We start from the raw sequence: 22,764 nt of genomic DNA, 5'->3' as shown, positions 1-22,764 counted from the left end.
AGGGGCGGGACCACAAAGGCCCATTGACCTCGGGCAGGATTGTCCAGTTTTGGGGTGAGCGCGGCCGGAGAATCCAACTCATTGTCTTTTGAGGAAAGGTTGCACCTCTAATCATTAGGTTTAGAAGAATGAGCAGTGAACTTTCTGAAACATATAAGATTCTCATGGGGGGTTGACAGGCTAGAGGCCAAGAGGATGATTCATGAAGGAGTCTTGAACTTGGTGCCACAGATCAACAAGAGTCAAGGGTATTGTTTCAGCCCTTACAGACACCAATACTTTATCCTCAGTTTTAGTCATGTTAGCTGGTGTTGTCCACCCAATGGGACAGGCTCTGTTTCACGTGAGAGTTTTTGATTTGATTTGATTTACTATTGTCACATGTATTGGGATACAGTGAAAGGTATTGTTTCTTGTGCGCTATACTGACAAAACATACATTCTAAAGTACATCGGGGAAAAGGAAAAAAGGGGGTGTAGAATATAGTGTTACAGTCATAGCGAGGGTGTAGAATAAGATCAATTTAATATACGTTGGTCCATTCAAAAGTCGGATAGCAGGGAAGAAGCTGCTCTTGAGTCAGTTGGTACATCACGTGGGTGGGTGGGTGGGAGGATGGCTGCGTGTGTTAGTTTTTGTGCATGAGGATGTTGGTATCTGAGTGAAGCTGCTTCTCATCAGCTGCAACACAACCTTCGTCCAAGCAGACAATGATAGGTCTCTGATTTTCCAACTGAGTGATTTGAGTGATCCAGAGATTCTCCATCCAGGCTGACTGTGTGCTGCGTAAAACCTGACATCTACACAACCTGACCCCACTTCTCCTGCAACAATATGAAGTGTCGGCTGCTTTCCTGATCCCTTCCTTTCCCCTCACCATTATCCTCAGATAGTTCACAAATTCCATTGTACCTCATCCTCCAATGGTCTCCATTTTAAATATTTCCATCAGTCTTGCCAACAGATAGCAATGGGATTGCTGCTATCACAGTGATAAACTCTGAAATACTGCCTCTCTGATCTAGATCTCCCCACCATATCATCATGTGTTCCACTTTTTAATATGAGGAAATTAATATAATTTAACTTTCAACAGTACCTTCCAACACTGCGACCTTTACCTTCCAATCCTACAAACTCTACCACCTCGAGACAAGGGCAGCAGATAATTGGCAACATGGACAACTGACGTTATCAAAGAATGAAGAACAGTACAGCAGAGGAACAGACCCTTCACCGAAAAACAATGGCACCCAAGACATAAACAATCCTGACTTGGAATCATGTTGCTGTCTTTTCACTGTCGCTGATCAAAAATCCTGGAAATCCCTTCCTAACAGCATCTTCGACTGCGGCAAACTTATAAATATAGGAGAGAAGATCATTCAGTCCCTTGACCCATTTAATTAGATCACGGCTGATCTGACAGTAACTTCAAATCTGCAGTTCAAGAAGGCAGCCCCAACCACCTTCTCAAGAATAATTTGGGGTGGGCGATTGATGCTGGTTGAGTCAGCAATGCCCACATTGTATAAACAAATATAAAACCCCATTAAAACTGATTCAGCGCACCCTCTCCCCACAGAATGAAAAAGATTGGCTTTAAGATCAGTTAGAACCACAGAACCGTAGGACATTACAGCACAGAAACAGGCCATTTGTCCCTTCTTGGCTGTGCCGAACCATTTTTCTGCCTAGTCCCACTGACCTGCACCTGGACCACATCCCTCCACACCCCTCTCACCCATGTACCTGTCCAAGTTTTTCTTAAATGTTAAAAGTGAGCCCACATTCACCACTTCATCTGGCAGCTCATTCCACACTCGCACCACTCTCTGTGTGAAGAAGCCCCCCCCCTAATATTCCCTTCAAACTTTTCCCCCCTCACCCTTAACCCATGTCCTCTAGTTATTTTCTCCCCTAGCCTCAGTGGAAAAAGCCTGCTTGCATTCATTCTATCTGTACCCATCATAATTTTATACACCTCTATCAAATCTCCCCTCATTCTTCTACGCTCCAGGGAATAAAGTCCTAACCTTTCTCTGTAACTCAGTTTCTCAAGACCCGGCAACATCCTTGTAAACCTTCTCTGCACTCTTTCAACCTTATTAATATCCCTCCTGTAATTAGGTGACCAAAACTGCACAAAATACTCTAAATTCGGCCTCACCAATGTCTTATACAACTTCACCATAACATTCCAACTCCACACACAGCCTTTCTATTTGTGATTTTGCATGAACTATTAACATCATTTATTTTCACCAACGCTCCACTATCTGCTCTGGCACTCTGGTTCCCATCCCCCTGCAAATCTAGTTTAAACCCTTCCCAATAACACTAGCAAACCTTCCTGCAAGTATATTGGTCCCCTTGTAGTTCAGGTGTAACCCATCTCTCTTGTACAGGTCCCACCTGCCCCAGAAGAGGTTCCAATGATATAGAAATCTGAAACCCTGCCCCCTACACCAGTTCCTCAGCCACGTGTTCATCCGCCTGAGCATCCTACTCTTACCCTCACTGGCACGTGGCACAGGTAGCAATCCTGAGATTACTCCCCTCGGGGTCCTGCTTTTTAACTTCCCACCAAGTTGTTCCTTTGTAGTCACTGATATTTAACTGATATTCCTTTATAGTCACCTGATGAAGGAGCAGCGCTCCGAAAGCTAGTGGCTTTTGCTACCAAATAAACCTGTTGGACTTTAATCTGGTGGTGTGAGATTTCTTACTCTATTCTCTCTCCACAGATGGTCAGTCCTGCTGAGATTTTCCAACATTTACTGTCTTTATCTCAGTGATAAATGTTGATGTGTTTGCTCCGCACCCACAGGGCTCCATCTGTTTGCTCCGCACCCACAGGGTTCCATCTGTTTGCTCCACACCCACAGGGCTCCATCTGTTTGCTCTGCACCCACAGGGCTCCATCTGTTTGCTCCGCACCCACAGGGCTCCAGCTGTTTGCTCCGCACCCACAGGGCTCCATCTGTTTGCTCCGCGCCCACAGGGCTCCATCTGTTTGCTCCGCACCCACAGGGCTCCATCTGTTTGCTCCGCACCCACAGGGCTCCATCTGTTTGCTCCGCACCCACAGGGCTCCATCTGTTTGCTCCGCACCCACAGGGCTCCATCTATTTGCTCCGCACCCACAGGGCTCCATCTGTTTGAAGCCACAAACAGAAAGGTCCAGTTTTCTCCTGGAGTTTGACACAAAGCAGCTTTCACAATGATGCAGTTTCAGACAATGAGGGAGATCCGGGCTCAGCCCCGCCCCCATTCACTCTGATTGGTTGGCGGACCAGCCGCTCCCGCTCGGTCCTCCAGCCCCGCCCCCTTTTCCTTGGTCCGGAACCGCTGTCAATCACTGTCCGGTCATTGTGATGTGGAGCATGCGCAGTGCCGCTGGGAGCTCAGGATTGCGGCGGTGGGAATTTTCAGCTGATCCGACACCGCCGGGTGGGGAATGAGGGGGGATGGAGCCGGCGGGTGGGGAATGAGGGAGGGATGGAGCCGGCGGGTGGGGAATGAGGGGGGAATGGAGCCAGCGGGTGGGGAATGAGGGATGGAGCCGGCGGGGGGGGAATGAGGGAGGGATGGAGCCGGCGGGTGGGGAATGAGGGGGGGATGGAGCCAGCGGGTGGGGAATGAGGGGGGAATGGAGCCGGCGGGTGGGGAATGAGGGGGGAATGGAGCCGGCGGGTGGGGAATGAGGGGGGGATGGAGCCGGCGGGTGGGGAATGAGGGGGGAATGGAGCCGGCGGGTGGGGAATGAGGGGGGAATGGAGCCGGCGGGTGGGGAATGAGGGAGGGATGGAGCCGGCGGGTGGGGAATGAGGGGGGGATGGAGCCGGCGGGTGGGGAATGACACTGCGAGTGTCATTAATCCACCCTGACTGCTCACCAATGCACTCACACCGGGGAGAGACCGTTCAGCTGCTCCATGTGTGGGAAGAAATTTTCCCAGTCATTCGATCTGGTGAGACACCAGCGACGTCACACCGGGGAGAGACCATTCACCTGCTCGGTGTGTGGGAAGGGATTCACTCGGTTATTCACCCTCCTGTCCCACCACCGCACTCACACTCAGGAGAATCCATTCAGCTGCAGTACCTGTGGAAAGGGTTTCAAGCAGTCGTCCAACCTTCTGACTCACTGAATCACTCACTCTGGGGAGAGGCCTTTCACCTGCTCCTTGTGTGGAAAGGCATTCACAAGGTCCTCCAGCCTGCTGAGACACCAGCAAATTCATAATAGACTGCAAGGATTGGATTCTGCTTTTAATCACAGCCTGGATTGATAGTCTGACAATATCTGGTTTGTTTCTGCTGATGTTAACATCCCTACAACTTTAAAGTTTAAAAAAAATTGTTAGTCACAAGTAAGGCTTACATTAACACTGTAATGAAGTTACTGTGAAATGTCCCTAGTCACCAAACACCGGTGCCTGTTCGGGTCAGTGCACCTAACCAGCACATCTTTCAGACTGTGGGAGGAAACAGAAGCACCTGGAGGAAATCCACAAAGCACGGGGAGAACATGCAAACTCCGCACAATGACCCAAGCCTGGAATCGAACCCAGGTCGCTGGTGCTGTGAGGCCACCGCTGGTATTGTGTGCCACCGTGCTGCCCCTGGCTGGAGTTTCATATTCTGGAGATGTCACTGATTTTCGGAGCTGCAATGTTCCTTTTTAAAAGCACCTTCTGTGATCTTTCTCCTTAATTCAAGAATCCTCAACAAGAACCGGTTCATGAAGTTAATAGTAAAATTACGAACTTTACTTCAGTCCTAAATTAATTAATCTTTTCTGAAAATCTGTGTGTGAGAGGTTCCACTGATTAACATCTCCAATGAGAAAGTGCTGATTAATCCTTGCTGATAATTCTGACTGACCTCTTCACAGTGATGTGTCCATTATGAAATTCAATTGTGAAGGAACCTAAACAAAGTAGTGAAATATTATACAGGCACGATAGAAGTTTACAGAAAATCTCAAACAACACAGATAACCCGGATAAATGTGTAGTGGTACAACCCGGATAAATGTGTCATGGTACATTTTGGAACCCGGATAAATGTGTAGTGGTACATTTTGGCAGGTCAAATGGGATGAAGGAGTATAATATCAAGGGTAAGACTCTTAGAAGTGTAGAGGATCAGAAGGACCTTGGGGTCTGGGTCCATAGGACTCTGAAATCGGCCTCGCAGGTAGAGGAGGTGGTTAAGAAGGCGTACGGTGTGCTGGCCTTCATCAATCGAGGGATTGAGTTCAGGAGTCGGGAGATAATGATGCAGCTTTATAAGACCCTTGTCAGACCCCACTTAGAGTACTGTGCTCAGTTCTGGTCGCCTCATTACAGGAAGGATGTAGAAATTATTGAAAAGGTGCAGAGAAGATTTAGAAGGATGTTGCCTGGATTGGGTGGCATGCCTTATGAGGATAGGGTGAGGGAGCTTGGTCTTTTCTCCTTGGAGAGACGAAGATGAGAGGTGACGTGATAGAGGTGTACAAGATGTTGAGAGGTATGGATCGGGTGGATTCTCAGGCTTTTTCCCAGGGCTGAAATGGCTGCTACGAGAGGACACAGGTTTAAGGTGCTGGAGTGTAGGGACAGGGGAGATGTTAGGGGTAAGTTTTTCACTCGGAGGGTGGTGGTTGAGTGGAATCGGCTGCCGTCAATGTTGGTGGAGGCAAACTCGATAGGGTCTTTTAAGAGACTCCTGGATGAGTACATGGGACTTAATAGGATTGAGGGTTATAGGTAAGCCTATATATAGGCCGAGGTAGGTAGGGACATGACCGGCGCAACTTGTGGGCCGAAGGGCCTGTTTGTGCTGTAGTTTTTCTATGTTCTATGTCTCATGGTCTTCTGGTATCATAGCTTCCACTTGGCAAAAAACTGCGTCACATTCAGAGATCTGGAAAAGGAAAGGTCTCTGTTCCACTCTGCTGTGATGCGCGCAGTAAACGCGCGTATTTCAGGGGCAGACAGCCGAGCTGCTGCGTGCCATTCCAACAGAGAAAACGGCTCCTTATTTTCAACGGCACTGATACCTGGGCTGAGGACTGGACTGAGTGAACATATTCACACAGGTTCCATGATACAAAGAATAATTTGCACAAATGAATTTACGTTGTCAATTCGACTAACTTGAGCATTCAAAGTTGAAGCTTCCTCAAATTATTACCAGTTGAGTCAGTGAAGCAGCCTATTATATTTGCAGTGATGTCTGCATTCGAGCTCTTGCTGCTGTTTGAACTGAAGGCGGCTGAATCAAGGGTTGCGTTTGCTGGGTGTTGTGGCGCGCACCTGTAACCCCGCTGCTGGGAGGCTGAGGCTGCTGGATTGCTTGAGGTCGGGAGTTCTGGGCTGTTGTTCTCTGTGCTGATCGGGTGTCCACACTAAGATCAGTATCCGCATGGTGTTCCAAGAGGACTCTGGGAGCACCAGGTGTGCTAAGGAGGGGTGAACCGGCCCAGGTCGGAAACGGAGCAGGTCAAATCCCCTGTGCTCTTCAGTAGTGGGATAGCACCTGTGAATAGGAACAGCAGTGCAGCCTGACCAATACAGCGAGACGCATCCTTTTCTCCACACCTTCAATCGCAGCAAACAAACTACTTTGCCATTCCCAGACAAACCCGATGCCTCTCTGCCTGCCTCCACACTCACTCCCTCTGCTGCCCCTTTCATTCACTCTCACATCCAATGCCATCACCACATCAATCTACGCAATTAAACCAAAACATGTACACACACTTTTGACCAACCAGCCCTGCACGCTCACAAGTACCATTCTGCAGTTCCCACTTTCCCCACTCTCCCCATTCTTTGCCTCCTCAATATCCACCTCACATTTACCGCTCCCTGCTGCTCACGGCAGAAACTACACTTTTAAAATCTTCAACTTGCACGATCATTTCAGCCACGGCCACAAGAGAGCGCAGACCTCTTCACCTCTTCCTCACATCTCATATCGCGCACATACTTTCCAGCACATTCACCAAGCATTCAAGCTGCCTCTCGGCTCTCATATCTCCTTCTCCTTTATTCATTCCCTCCTGACAATTTCTCCACTGTCAATGTCGAAAGTCTAGACGCTTATGACTTAATCTCATGCCGTAAATGAGAGAGTGGGTGAGAAAGAAAGGGAGAGAGAGAGAAAGACAGCAAAATGTTCATTGTAATTTCAATTTCAGCGTTGATCGCTAACCCACTTTGGCAATTCACCGACCTTCATTGTTCAATGTCCCCTCTACCGAGTCTATCCCAAGGAGGAGGAAACATGCCAAGCGGAGGACGAGGCCTCCACGGCTGACGAGGGAAGTCAAGGACAAGATAAAAGCAAAAGAAAAAGAATACAAAGTGGCGAGGATTAGTGGGAAGCTGGAGGATTGGGATTTTTTAAAATGCGAGCAGAGGACAACTATAAAAGCAATAAGGGGGGAAAGATGAAATATGAGTGCAAGGTAGGCAGTAATATAAAAGAAGACAGGAAGAGTTTTTTTCAATATATAAAAGATAAGAGAGAGGCAAAAATAGACATTGGATCACGACAAAATGAGGCGGGAGAAGTAACAATAGGAAACAAAGAAATGGCAGATGGACAGAATCGTAACATTGCATCAGTCCTCACGGTGGGAGACACCAGGGGGATGCCAGAGCTCCAGGAGAATCAAGGGGAACAGGTGACTGCAGTGGCCATCACAAGGGGGAGGTTCTGGGGAAACTGAAAGATCTAAAGGTGGATAAATCACCTGGACTGGATGGACTACACGCCAGGATTCTAAGAGAGATAACTGAGGAAATTGTGGAGGCATTGGCAGTGATCTTTCAGGAATGACAGAGGACTGGAAAGTAGCGAATGTAACACCGCTGTTTAAGAAGGGAGGGAGGCAGGAAATGTGAAATTAGAGGCCAGTGAGCCTGACTTCGGTCATTGGCAAGATTATAGAGTCAATTATGAAAGATGAGGTTGCAGAATACTTGGAAGTGCATGATAAAATAGGACTGAGTCAGCATGGCTTCGTCAAGGGGTGGTCATGTCTGACAAATCTCTTACAATTCTTTGAGGAGATGACAAGGAAGTTAGATAAAGGAGAACCAGTGGATTTATTTCGATCCCAGAAGGCCTTTGGCAATGTGCCGCATAGGAAACTGTTCAATATGTTATGAGCACATGGTGTTAAGCTTAAGATCCTGGCATGGATAGAGGATTGGCTGATTGGCAGGAGGCAGAGTGTGGGGATAAAGGGGTCCTTTTCAGGATGGCAACCGGTGACTAGCGGTGTGCTTCAGGGGTCGGTGCTGGGACTGCAACTTTTCACAATATACATTAATGTTTTGGAAGAAGGAACTGAAGGCACTGTTGCTAAGTTTGCAGATGATACAAAGATATGTAGAGGGACAGGTAGTATTGAGGAAGCAGGGGGCTGCAGAAGGACCTGAACTGGTTAGGAGAGTGACCAAAGAAGTGGCAGATGGAGTACAATGTGGAAAAGTGTGAGGTTATGCACTTTGGAAGGAGAAATGGCGGCACAGACTATTTTCTAACTGGGGAAATCCTTCGGAAATCAGAAACGCAAAGGGGCTTGGGAGTGCTTGTTCTCAAGGTTAACGTGCAGATTCAGTCGGCAGTTCGGAAGGCAAATGCAATGCTAGCATTCATGTCGAGAGGGCTAGAATACAATAGCAGGGATGTATTTCCGAGGCTGAATAAGGCCCTGGTTAAACCCCATTTGGACTATTGTGAGCTGTTTTGGGCCCCGTATCTAAGGAAGGATGTGCTGGCCTTGGAAAGGGTCCACATGAGGTTCACAGGAATGATCCCCAGAATGAAGGGCTTGTCGTATGAGGAACGGTTGAGGACTCTGGCTCTGTACTCGTTGGAGTTTAGAAGGAAAAGGTTGAAACCTGCAGGATACTGCGAGGCTTGGGTAGAGTGGACGTAAAGAGGACGTTTTGATTTTGATTTGATTTGATCGATTATTCTCACATCTATTAACGCACAGTGAAAAGTATTGTTTTTTGCGCGCGATACAGACGAAACATACCGTTCATGGAGAAGGAAAACAAGAGAGTGCAGAATGTAGTGTTACAGTCATAGCTAGGGTGCAGAGAAAGTTCAACTTAATGCAAGGTAAGTCCATTCAAAAGTCTGACAGCAGCAGGGAAGAAGCTGTTCTTGAGTCGGTTGGTACATGACGTTCGACGTTTTACACTTTTTCCTGAAGATAGAAGGTGGAAGAGAGAATGTCCGGGGTGCATGGGGTCCTTAATTATGCTGGCAGCTTTGCCGAGGCAGTGGGAAGTGCAGACAGAGTCAATGATGGGAGGCTGGTTTGCGTGATGGATTTGGCTACATTCACGACTTATTGTAGTTTCTTGCGGTCTTGGGCAGAGCAGAAGCCATACCAAGCTGTGATACAACCACAAAGAATGCTTGCTATGGTGCATCTGTAAAAACTGGTGAGAGGCATAGCTGACATTCCAAATTTCCTGAGTCTTTTGAGAAAGTAGAGGCATTGGTGGACTTTCTGAACAATAGTGTCGGCATGTGGGGACCAGGACAGGTTGCTGGTGATCTGGACACCTAACAACTTGAAGCTCACGACCTTTTCTATTTCATCCCTGTTGATGTAGGCAGTAAGAAGTCTCACAACACTTAAAGTCTAACAGGTTTATTTGGTAGCAAATACCATAAGCAAATACCAAATGAACCTGTTGGACTTTAACCTGGTGTTGTGAGACTTCTTACTGTGTTCACCCCAGTCCAATGCCGGCATCTCCACATCATGATGTAGGCAGGGGCATGTTCTCCTTTCCGCTTCCTGAAGTTGATGACAATCTCCTTCGTTTTGTTGACATGGAGGGAGAGATTATTGTTGCTGCACCAGTTCACCAGATTCTCTATCTCATTCCTGTACTCTGTCTCATCATTGTTTGAGATCCAACCCACTATGGTGCTGTCGTCAGCAAACTTGAAAATCAAATTGGAGGGGAATTTGGCCACACAGTCATAGGTATCATAAGGAGTATAGTAAGGGGCTGACAACACAGCCTTGTGGGGCACCGGTGTTGAGGATGATCGTGGAGGAGGTGTTGTTGCCTATCCTTACTGATTATGGTCTGTGAGTTAGGAAGTGCAGGATCCAATCACAGAGCGAGGTGCCGAGACCCAGGCCACGGAGTTTGGGGATGTATTTCGTGGGAATAATAGTGTTGAAGGCTGAGCTGTAGTCAATAAATAGGAATCTGACATAGGTGTCCTTGTTATCTACGTGTTCCAGCGCTGAGTGCAGTGTTGATGTTTCCACTAGTAGGAAAGACTAGGACCAGAGGGCACAACCTCAGGCTAAAGGGACAATCATTTCAAACAGGTATGAGGAGGAATTTCTTCAGCCAGAGTGTGGTGAATCTGTGGAACTCTTGCCCGCAGAAAGGTGTGGAGGCCAGATCATTGAGTGTCATTAAGGCAGGGATAGATAGGTTCTTGATTAATGAGGGGATCAGGGGTTTGGGGAAAAGGCAGGAGAATGAGGATGAGAAAAATATCAGCCATGATTAAATGGCGGAGCAGACTCGATGGGCCGAGTGGCAAAATTCTGCTCCTATGTCTCATGGTCTTCTGGTATCATAGCGACCACTTGGCAAAACACTGCGTCACATTCAGAGATCTGGAAAAGGAAAGGTCTCTGTTCCACTCTGCTGTGATGCGCGCAGTAAACGTGCGTATTTCAGGGGCAAACAGCCGAGCTGCTGCGTGCCATTCCAACAAAGAAAACGGCTCCTTATTTTCAACGGCACTGATCCCTGGGCTGAGGGCGGGACTGAGTGAACATATTCACACAGGTTCCATGAATACAACCAAAAATTCGCACAAATGAATTTTAAGATGTCAATTAGACTAACTTGAGCACACAAAGTTGAAACTTCCTCAAATTATGGTCAGTTGAGTCAGTGAAGCAGCGATTATATTTGCAGTGATGTCTGCATTCGAGCTCTTGCTGCTGTTTGAACTGAAGGCGGCTGAATCAAGGATTCCGTTTGCCGGGTGCTGTGGCGCGCACCTGTAATCCCGCTGCTGGGAGGCTGAGGCTGCTGGATTGCTTGAGGTCGGGAGTTCTGGGCTGTTATTCTCTGTGCCGATCGGGTGTCCGCACTAAGACCAGTATCCGCATGGTGTTCCGAGAGGACTCTGGGAGCACCAGGTGTGCTAAGGAGGGGTGAACCGGCCCAGGTCGGGAACGGAGCAGGTCAAATCCCCTGTGCTCTTCAGTAGTGGGATGGCACCTGTGAATTGAAGCAGCAGTGCAGCCTGACCAATACAGCGAGACGCATCCTTTTCTCCACACCTTCAATCGCAGCAAACAAAATATTTTGCCATTCCCATCAATGCAGACAAACCCGATGCCTCTCTCCTGCCTCCACACTCACTCCCTCTGCTGCCCCTTTCATTCACTCTCACATCCAATGCCATCACCACATCAATCCACGCAAGTAAACCAAAACATGGACACACACCTTTGACCAACCAACTCTCCACCTGCCCTGCACGCTCACCCGCACCATTCTCCAATCCCCACTTTCCTCACTCTCCCCATTCTTTGCCTCCTCAATATCCACCTCACTTTTACTGCTCCCTGCTGCTCACGGCAGAAACTGCACTTTTAAAATCTTCAACTTGCACAATCATGTCAGCCACGGCCACAAGAGAGCGCGAACCTCTTCACCTCTTCCCCACATCTCATATCGCGCACATACTTCCCAGCACATCCAACAAGCATTCAAGCTGCCTCTCGGCTCTCATATCTCCTTCTCCTTTATTCATTCCCTCCTGACAATTTCTCCACTGTCAATGTCGAAAGTCTAGACGCTTGTGACTTAATCCAATGCTGTAAATGAGAGAGTGGGAGAGAAAGAAAGGGAGAGAGAGAAAGACAGCAAAATGTTCATTGTAATTTCAGTTTGAGCGTTGATCGCTAACCCACTTTGGCAATTCACCGACCTTCATTGTTCAATGTCCCCTCTACCGAGTCTATCCCAAGGAGGAGGAAACATGCCAAGGGGAGGACGAGGCATCCACGGCTGACGAGCGAAGTCAAGGACAACATAAAAGCAAAAGAAAAAGAATAAAAAGTGGCGAGGATTAGTGGGAAGCTGGAGGATTGGGATTTTTAAAAAATGCGAGCAGAGGACAACTCTGAAAGCAATAGGGCGGGGCGGGTGGGGGGGGGGGGGGGGGGAGATGAAATAATAGTGCAAGGTCGCCAGTAATATAAAAGAAGACAGGAAGAGTTTTTTTCTATATATAAAAGATAAGAGAGAGGCAAAAATAGACATTGGATCACGATAAAATGAGGCTGGAGAAGTAACAATAGGAAATAAAGAAATGGCAGATGGACAGAATCGTAACTTTGCATCAGTCCTCACGGTGGAAGACACCGGGGGGATGTCAGAGCTCCAGGAGAATCAAGGGGAACAGGTGACTGCAGTGGCCATCACTAAGGAGAAGGTTCTGGGGAAACTGAAAGGTCTAAAGGTGGATAAATCACCTGGACTGGATGGACTACACGCCAGGATTCTAAAAATGATAACTGAGGAAATTGTGGAGGCATTGGCAGTGATCTTTCAGGAATCACAGAGGACTGGAAAGTAGCGAATGTAACACCGCTGTTTAAGAAGGGAGGGCGGCAGGAACTGTGAAATTAGAGGCCAGTGAGCCTGACTTCGGTCATTGGCAAGATTATAGAGTCAATTATGAAAGATGAGATTGCAGAATACTTGGAAGTGCGTGATAAAATAGGACTGAGTCAGCATGGCTTGGTCAAGGGGTGGTCATGTCTGACAAATCTCTTACAATTCTTTGAGGAGATAACAAGGAAGTAAGATAAAGGAGAACCAGTGGACGTGATTTATTTTGATCCCAAGAAGGCCTTTGGCAATGTGCCGCATAGGAGACTGTTCATTCTGTTAAGAGCACATGGTGCTAAGCTTAAGATCCTGGCATGGATAGAGGATTGGCTGATTGGCAGGAGGCAGAGTGTGGGGATAAAGGGGTCCTTTTCAGGATGGCAGCCAGTGACTAGAGGTGTGCTTCAGGCGTCGGTGCTGGGACCACAACTTTTCACAATATACATTAATGTTTTGGAAGAAGGAACTGAAGGCACTGTTGCTAAGTTTGCAGATGATACAAAGATATGTAGAGGGACAGGTAATATTGAGGAAGCAGCAGGCTGCAGAAGTACCTGAACAGGTTAGGAGAGTGGGCAAAGAAGTGGCAGATGGAATACAATGTGGAAAAGTGTGAGGTTATGCACTTTGGAAGGAGGAATGGAGGCACAGACTATTTTCGAAATGGGGAAATGCTTAGGAAATCAGAAACACAAAGGGGCTTGGGAGTGCTTGTTCTCAAGGTTAACATGCAGATTCAGTCGGCAGTTAGGAAGGCAAATGCAATGCTAGCATTCATGTCGAGAGGGTTAGAATAATAGAATACAATAAATGATTTAGACCACGACACCACACAACCCTGCCACAGCAACCTCTGCAAGACGTGCCGGATCATCGACACGGATGCCATCATCTCACGTGAGAACACCATCTACCAGGTACACGGTACCTACTCTTGCAACTCGGCCAACGTTGTCTATCTGATACGCTGCAGGAAAGGATGTCCCGAGGCATGGTACATTGGGGAAACCATGCAGACCCTACGACAACTGATGAATGAACACCGCTCGACAATCACCTGGCAAGACTGTTCTCTTCCTGTGGGGGATCACTTCAGCAGTCACGGGCATTCAGCCTTGGATCTTCAGGTAAGCATTCTCCAAGGCGGCATTCACGACACACGGCAGCGCAGAGTCGCTGAGCAGAAACTGATAGCCAAGTTCCGCACACATGAGGACGGCCTAAACCGGAATGTTGGATTTATGTCACATTATCAGTAACCCCCACAGCTTGCCTCCTGGGCTTGTAGAATCTCACTAGCTGTTCTGTCTGGAGACAATACACATCTCTTTGACCTGTGTTGAATGCTCCCTCCACCCACTTGTCTGTACCTTTAAGACCTGGCTGGCTGTAGAGATTCGCATTCTAATTAGTATTCTGTAACTTGATTTCTGTGTCTGTGCACTGTTTGAGAGCAGATATCCACTCCATCTGACAAAGGAGCAGTGCTCCGAAAGCTTATGGTATTTGCTACCAAATAAACCTGTTGGACTTTAACCTGGTGTTGTGAGACTTCTTACTATGAATAAGTAACACAGTGGAACAGCGGGGTAAATATGTGGGGTTACGGGGATAGGGCCTAGGTAAGATGCTCTGTTGGAGAGTCGGTGCAGACTCGATGGGCCCTGTACCCTTGTGCATTTACCCTGCTAACCCCCCTAACCTACACATCTTTGGACGCTAACGGATAATTTAACATGGCCAATCCACCTAACCTGCACATCTTTGGAATGTAGGAGGAAACGGAAGCACCCAGAGGGAACTCAGACACAGGGAGAACGTACACAGAAACCCGGTGCTGTCAGGCAGCAGTGCTAACCACTGTTCCACCGTGCAGCCCTTCATCTGCTGCTGAATCCCACATCCACACATTACCGCCAGACTTGACAATTTCAACACATTCCTGACTGGTCTCCCACATTCTATAATTTTGAGGTAATCCAAAATGTCCCCATGTCTTGCAGACGCTTCCTCCATCTCCACAACCCCCTCTTCTAATTCTGGACCTCTGTGCAGCCCCTTTGCAATTCCTGCAGCGTTGCTGGCCTGCGGACTAATGTATGGTTCAATTCCCATTCCAGCTGAGGTCGGTGTCGGAGCTGTCTCCTCACCCTGCCCAAGAGTGGATGGTAACGGCAGCCTGCTACTGACACAAACTGCCAGGAAAACAGCTCTGGATGACACATCAGCAGACATTTGGGGTTCCAAATGCTTGAAAACTGTTAACCTGTGTGAAATTGAGGTGTATTCCAGACTAATTTAAATATAGGATCAGTGTTATTGCTTATTTAGTCACTGCTATAAACAGCGGAATTTTCACTTTGTAAACCTCAGCTTGAAGGAATAAAGTGAATAAATTGGGATATTAACTTTTACCATTATCCATCTGAAGCCAATGGACTCCCTTTTCCCCGCCCTGATGTGACACTGAATCTTCTTGGGTTTGAAGAAGAAACTTAACCTTAGAGCACTAGGTGGTACAGTGACACAGTGGTTCGCTCTGCTGCCTCACAGCGCCAGGGATTTGGATTTGATTCCCAGCTTGAGTCACTGTGTGGAGTTTGCACATTTTCCCCGTGTCTGTGTGGATTTCCTCCGGGTGCTCCGGTTTCCTCCCACAGTCCAAAAGATGTGCTGGTTAGGGTGCATTGGCCAAACTGAATTCTCCCTCAGTGTTACCCGAACAGGTGCCCGAGTGTGGCGACGAGGGGATTTTCACAGTGACTTCATTACAGTGTGAATGTAAACCTACTTGTGACTCATAAATAAACTTTACTGTTGGCCTCAGTACCCGAGACCTGGCAGGATGGCAAGAATGGCCCGGGGCTCCAGTGAGGTGTACTGGAGGGGCCGGAGTGGGCAAGTGGTGACACTGGGAGGAGCAGCAGCTGGTAGGCCTACAGCGACCCCTGGTGGACAGGAGGGGAAACAGCAGCAGTGCTGTCTGCACAAAAGCTTCTCCAGTTCAGCTGATCAGAGAGACTGGGAACCTCTTCAAATGTAAACTTCAGCTTCTCACATTCACCCCCATTCATCCCTCTCTCTCTCCATCCACCTCACTCTCCCTCCCTTCTCCATCCCTCCCTCTCACCATCCATCCCTTTCTCCCTCCTCCCATCCCTGCAAGTTTCAGGGCAATCCTCCATATTTTAAAAGGACTCAGGAGAAACCTGACAGTTTAAAAGTGATGTGGAGATGCCGGCGTTGGACTGGGGTGAACACAGTAAGAAGTCTCACAACACCAGGTTCAAGTCCAACAGGTTTATTTGGTAGCAAATACCATAAGCTTTCGGAGCGCTGCTCCTTCGTCAGATGGAGTGGAAATGTGCTCTCAAACAGTGCACAGAGACACAAAATCAAGTTACAGAATACTGATTAGAATGTGAATCCCGACAACCAGCCAGGTCTTAAAGGTACAGACAACGTGGGTGGAGGGAGCATTAAACACAGGTTAAAGAGATGTGTATTGTCTCCAGACAGAACAGCTAGTGAGATTCTGCAAGTCCAGGGGGCAAGCTGTGGGGGTTACTGATAATGTGACATAAATCCAACATCCCGGTTTAGGCCGTCCTCATGTGTGCGGAACTTGGCTATCAGTTTCTGCTCAGCGACTCTGCGCTGTCATGAAGGCCGAGAACGCTTACCTGAAGATCCAAGACTGAATGCCCGTGATGGCTGAAGTGCTCCCCCACAGGGAGAGAACAGTCTTGCCAGGTGATTGTCGAGTGGTGTTCATTCATCCGTTGTCGTAGCAGTTTAAAAGTGGCCAACTCTGGCTGTTGGCTGATTAAAAACCTCCCAGAAGGTTCGGCAAGACAAACATAACCTGTCGGTGGACTGTGCTAAGAGAAAAAAAGGTGTGAGCCCCCTGAATATGCAAGTGGCCAAAAAGGCAGACACACCAGTGATCGAATCATCAGACGGACAAAGGACAGTAAACAGACCAGCAGGGAGTCCATGGCCACAGAAATCGGCCCATCCACAGAAGACATTGAAATAACGACCCACGGGGGGTCAAGGCAGTTCCAGCCTTTTGTGTGTGGACTTGACTAAATTAAACTGAAACTGCCGGTGATCGAAAGCCCCATTGTCCTTGAAAATCACCTACGGGGGCAGGGAAGGTGTTTTTGTTAAATTGAGCTGAGAGTCAAACAAGCAGAACCGAGCTCTCTTCCAGAATCACAAGCAGGGACACAGACAAGCCGGACCAAGCTCTCTTCCAGAATCACAAGCAGGGACACAGACAAGCAGAACCAAGCTCTCTTCCAGAATCGCAAGCAGTGACACAGACAAGCAGAACCAAGCTCTCTTCCAGAATCGCAAGCAGTGACACAGACAAGCAGAACCAAGCTCTCTTCCAGAATCGCAAGCTGAGAAGCAGACAAGCAGGACTGAGCTCTCTTCAGTTTCGACCCTGCACTAAGACATTTGAGCCGACCACAAAGGAACCCCTTTTAGAATTGTGAGTATCCCAGCCAACCTTGTGAAGCTCCCGAGGATAGGATAGAGGTTGAGGCAAGGGGAGGGGTGGTGTATTGTAATTTTAAAGTTCAGGAATACATTGTACCCATTAGCATTTCTCCCATAGTGTAGTATGAAGTATAAGTTTTATTCATGTGTGGTGGGGTATTGAAGAGGTTGATTTTATTGTTAAATAAATCACTGTAAGTTTTGAAACTCATTTGGAGTTTGTCTTGCCTCTTGTTCTCTCATCAGTGCACTCTGACGAGGTCACGTTTTCAATATCCCTTACCAGAAATCCGGAGTCTCGAACCGAGGGTGATCTGAGCGATTCGAACCCACTCACTCAAGGGAGACTGCTGGTCAGGAGATAAAAGGGACAGAGTCTCTCTGTTCTCTCTCTTGGAGACCTACTCGAGTGGAGTGGGTGCAGGGTGGCCGTTGTCCCACCGACAAGGGAGAGAATCACTCAGGCCTTGGTGACGGTTTTGGGATGGCTGTGTGATATAAGTATCAGGTTACCGGTCAGGTGTAAACGGTGAGCCTGGTTCAGCGCTCTCTCCTGTGGACTTGCCCCAGTGCAGCATTCCCCGGCCTTTGAAATTTCAAGGCCTGTAAGAGAGAGACACTCACAGCTATCGGCAGACCCTCAAACATCAGCCTGTGAGTGGAGTAAAAAGGAAGATCCCGCTACATCCCTCCCTCCAATAAGAACCATTCACTGAGCACAGCAGTTTCACCCTCATTCCCACAGTCTGTATTCCAGCCTTTATCACATCCACTCTGCTCCCAGATATTTTACACCATTAGATATTACAATTCAAACTTTATAATCTCTACAATTTACTATTTGTTCAAGGAGATGAGGGCGGCATGGTGGCACAGTGGTTAGCACGACTGCCTCACAGCACCAGGGACCTGAGTTCAATTCCTGGCTTGGGTCATTGTCTGTGCAGAGTCTGCATATTCTCCCTGTGTCTGCGTGGGTTTCCTCCGCGTGCTCCGGTTTCCTCCCACAGTCCAAAGATGTGCTGCTTTGGCTGACTGGCCATGCAAAATTGACCCTAGTGTCAGGAGGATTAACAGGTTAAATATGTGGAGTTACGGGGATAGGGCCTGGGTGGGATTGTGGTTGGTGCAGACTCGATGGGCTGAATGGCCTCCTTCTGCACTGTAAGATTCTACGATTCTATGAGTTCACAAAATTAAAGTTAAAAGTTAAATTTATTTATTAGTCACAAGTAAGGCTTACATTAACACTGCAATGAAGTTACTGTGAAATTCCCCTCGTCGCCACACTCCAGCACCTGTTTGGGTCAATGCACCTAAATAGCACATCTTTCAGACGGTGGGAGGAAACCGGAGGACCCGGAGGGAACCCACACAGACACGGGGAGAACGTGCAGACTCCGCACAGACAGTGACCCAAGCTGGGAATTGAACCTGGGTCCCTGGCGCTGTGAGGCAGCAGTGCAGACAGACAGTCAAGAAATCATCAATTCCACTCCCACCCGGAGCGATGGGGATATATTTAGAGTAACAGTTTTAACAACACCAGGTTAAATTCCAACAGGTTTATTTGATAGCAAATACCATTAGCTTTTGGAGCGCTGCTCCTTCGTCAGATGGAGTGGAAATCTGCTCTCAAAAAGGGCACAGAGACACAAAATCAAGTTACAGAATACTGATTAGAATGCAAATCTCTACAGCCAACCAGTTCTTAAAGATACAGACAATGTGAGTGGAGGGAGCATTAAGCACAGGTTAAAGAGATGTGTATTGTCTCCAGACAGGACAGCCAGCAAGTCCAGGAGGCAAGCTGTGGGGGTTACTGATAGTGTGACATAAAGCCAACATCCCAGCTTAGGCCGTCCTCATGTGTGCGAAACTTGGCTATCAGTTTCTGCTCAGCGACTCTGCGCTGTCGTGTGTCGTGAAGGCCGCCTTGGAGAATGCTTACCCAAAGATCAGAGGCTGAATGCCCATGACGCACTTCAGCGGTCACGGGCATTTGTCAGGAGAGGAAAGTGCTGACGTTTCGAGTCCAGATGACCCTTTGTCAAAGACTGACCTCTGAAGAATTGAGAGAGGGAGGTGGAGAAGAACAAAATGAAAGATCTGCAAACTGACAAAATGTTTCACGGCCCAAGACCAAAGCGAGTGGTAATGGGACAAGTAAAGACACAAAAGATGTTCTGGATGAGGTGTGAATAGCCGGTGAGCGATAGTCTGAATGTAAAGTAAACAAAAGGGAAATTAGGTGAAAAAAGCAGCAACGAAACACAGAACACAATGGGGGCAGAGATTGTGGTGTAAAATTGTTGAGCTCAGTTTTGTTCTAAAGGCTGTAAAGTGTCTCTTTCAGTTGCGAGAAATAATAATATATTTCCCAGTTCCGATGACAGGTCACATTCAGTCTGTTTCTCTCTCCACAGAGGCTGCCTGACTTGTTGAGTATTTCCAGCCAAAAGAGAAAACGCTGGAAAATCTCAGCAGGTCTGGCAGCATCTGTAAGGAGACAAAAAGAGCTGAGGTTTCGAGTCCAAGTGACCCTTTTGACAAAAGCAGCAATTTGCTGTGAACTGGGCGGCGTTGAGGTTTTGAGTGACAGTCCTGGGGCGATATCAGGACAGGAACAGCCACAGATTCCCCCTTTTCCCTGGGACATTTCACTGGTGTGGAGATGCCGGCGTTGGACTGGGGTAAACACAGTAAGAAGTTTAACAACACCAGGTTAAAGTCCAACAGGTTTATTTGGTAGCAAAAGCCACACAAGCTTTCGAGGCTCTGAGCCCCTTCTTCAGGTGAGTGGGAATTCTGTTCACAAACAGAACTTATAAGACACAGACTCAATTTACATGAATAATGGTTGGAATGCGAATACTTACAACTAATCCAGTCTTTAAGAAACAAAACAATGGGAGTGGAGAGAGCATCAAGACAGGCTAAAAAGATGTGTATTGTCTCCAGACAAGACAGCCAGTGAAACTCTGCAGGTCCACGCAACTGTGGGAGTTACAAATAGTGTGACATAAATTCTGATTCTAGGATCGCATGACAAAGACTCAGGAGGAAAAAAGCAGAAATATTTATGTGAAATAGTGTGACATAAACCCAATATCCCGGTTGAGGCCGTCCTTGTGTGTGCGGAACCTGGCTATCAGTTTCTGCTCCGCGACTCTGCGCTGTCGTGTGTCGCAGAGTTTCACTGGCTGTCTTGTCTGGAGACAATACACATCTTTTTAGCCTGTCTTGATGCTCTCTCCACTCCCATTGTTTTGTTTCTTAAAGACTTGATTAGTTGTAAGTATTCGCATTCCAACCATTATTCATGTAAATTGAGTCTGTGTCTTTATAAGTTCTGTTTGTGAACAGAATTCCCACTCACCTGAAGAAGGGGCTCAGAGCCTCGAAAGCTTGTGTGGCTTTTGCTACCAAATAAACCTGTTGGACTTTAACCTGGTGTTGTTAAACATTTCACTGGAGCTGTGTTGGTGAGTGTTTGTAATCTCTGTCTCACTATCTCGGTAATGGGGGCAATTTCCAGCGTTTTCCGTTTGATGTCAACCAGAGAATGTGTAAGAATTGTCACACCCGGAACAGATGTCTCTTACTCAGGACACCCCAGCTCGGGTCTGGTTGGGGGGGCGGGGGAGGAGGGGGGGGGGGGGGCGGAGTGGGGGGGCGGGGGTAACGTTCACAATTTTGTGTTTATGTCTGCTGCGAATAATACTTTGGATTAAACGGATAAGTTTTTTTAAACTGAGGAGAGTAACTGCATTTGGGCGCTGACTTTAAACAACGTTAACAAGCCCGGGCTGCTGGAGAAACATTTTGGGATTTGTGAGCAGTCAGTTCCGGCTGGTTTGAAGTGAAATCCTGTCGGTGCTGCGGCAAATCTGAACTCAAACCAGACAAACTGGAACCGCTGGGTTAGAGATTCCGGGTGTTGGGATGTGGAGGCTGGGGGAGGGGGAGATGGCGCTAAAACTCTGAGCCTGAGTTTCGAGCGGGATGTGAGCGAGATAAAGGGAAGGAATGACAGAGTTAATGTGGGAGTCAGGAACAATAGCAGAAGGTGGAAAGCTCTGGAAAGGAGCACGGAGGGTAAAGGCCGTCAAAGAATGCTTGTTTAAATGAAGATAAAAGCAAAATACTGCGGATGCTGGAATCTGAAACAGGAAATGCTGGAAATCTCAGCAGGTCTGACAGCATCTGTGGAGAGAGAATGGAGTTAATGCTTCCAGTCTGGATGATCACAGATGCGATCAGACCTGCTGAGGTTTTCCAGCACTTTCTGTTTTTGATTAACTGAAGGTTCAGCAGGGAAAGAAGCAGCGAACTGAACACACTGGACCCAGGGGGAGGGGGTGACCCAGGATAAGGGACAGGCGCAGCTCCGTGAGGCTCTGCAATGTCCATCAACACATCCACATTCAGACCTTAGAGCGTCAAGGGGGAGGGGAAGGAGAAACTATTTGGGGCACAGCAGGTGGTCACCCCTCCCCTCACTCTGTGGTTCCACATCCCTCCCACACCTGGACAGGGTTGGCTCAAGGTGCAGGAAGCTGCAAGCTGAGAGGCTGAGCTGTGAACTGGGCGGGGTTGGGGGTTTGAGTGACAGTCCTGGGGCTATTTCAGGACAGGAACCGCCACAGATTCCCTCTTTTTCCTGGGACGTTTCTGTGGAGCTGTGTTGGTGAGTGTTTGTAATCTCTGTCTCACTGTCTCGGTAATGGGGGTGGGTTGTAGATTGCTGTGAGTGTTAGACTAAATAACCTCTCCTCATGCTGCCAGTTCCAGTCTGCAGACTCCATTTCTCAGTCCAGTTTGCTGCTCTGTCTCTGTCTCTCTGTACTTTGCTGCAGTGCTCCACATTCTGAGCAACATCCAGCCCATTGTTATCACCCGAAATTTGCGGCAAACTCCCTTCACTGTGGCACAGTGGTTCGCACTGCTGCCTCACTGAGTCTGGGTTCGATTCCAGCGGTGGGTGACTGTCTCTGTGGAGTTTGCACAGTAAGAAGTCTCAGAACACCAGGTTAAAGTCCAATAAGTTTATTTGGAATCAAAGCAAATTACTGCGGATGCTGGAATTTGAAACTATGTTCTGTGGAACATCGTTTCCTCACTTGTTCCTGTAAAGCAGTAAATCCTCATCCTGAACACTTTCCCTCCTCCCTGTCCTGCAACCAACTCCCACACTGACCAACCATCTCATATTTCAATGGATTGTCCCATGACTCCAGTGTGCCAGGCTGCATGGCGTATGGGCGCTGTTTCACCCATAAGATGGATGTGTGCAGCACCCTCTTCCAACTGTTCTGGCTGCCAACCAGCCCGTGCCCACCCTCGCAGTTCCAGCAGCACCGCACACAATACTGCTCACCTGCTCCGACAGACTCATGAAGGATGTCCTTTCATTTTCTCAGAGAGAGTTGGTCAGCCTGGCAAACCCAGTGTGAAATATCTTCACAAATCTTTTCTCCCACCCTCTATTCTGGCTGGGTTCAGTTCTCTTTTGTACAGAGTGAAAATAAAATCAATTATTTTCTTTCCCGGTCACTGCAGGGAG

This window comes from Mustelus asterias, unplaced genomic scaffold, assembly GCF_964213995.1.
Source record: "Mustelus asterias unplaced genomic scaffold, sMusAst1.hap1.1 HAP1_SCAFFOLD_113, whole genome shotgun sequence".
NCBI classification, from domain to species: Eukaryota; Metazoa; Chordata; class Chondrichthyes; order Carcharhiniformes; family Triakidae; genus Mustelus; species Mustelus asterias.
The sequence above is the reverse complement of the archived record's forward strand: the minus strand, read 5'-3'. Positions refer to the sequence as shown.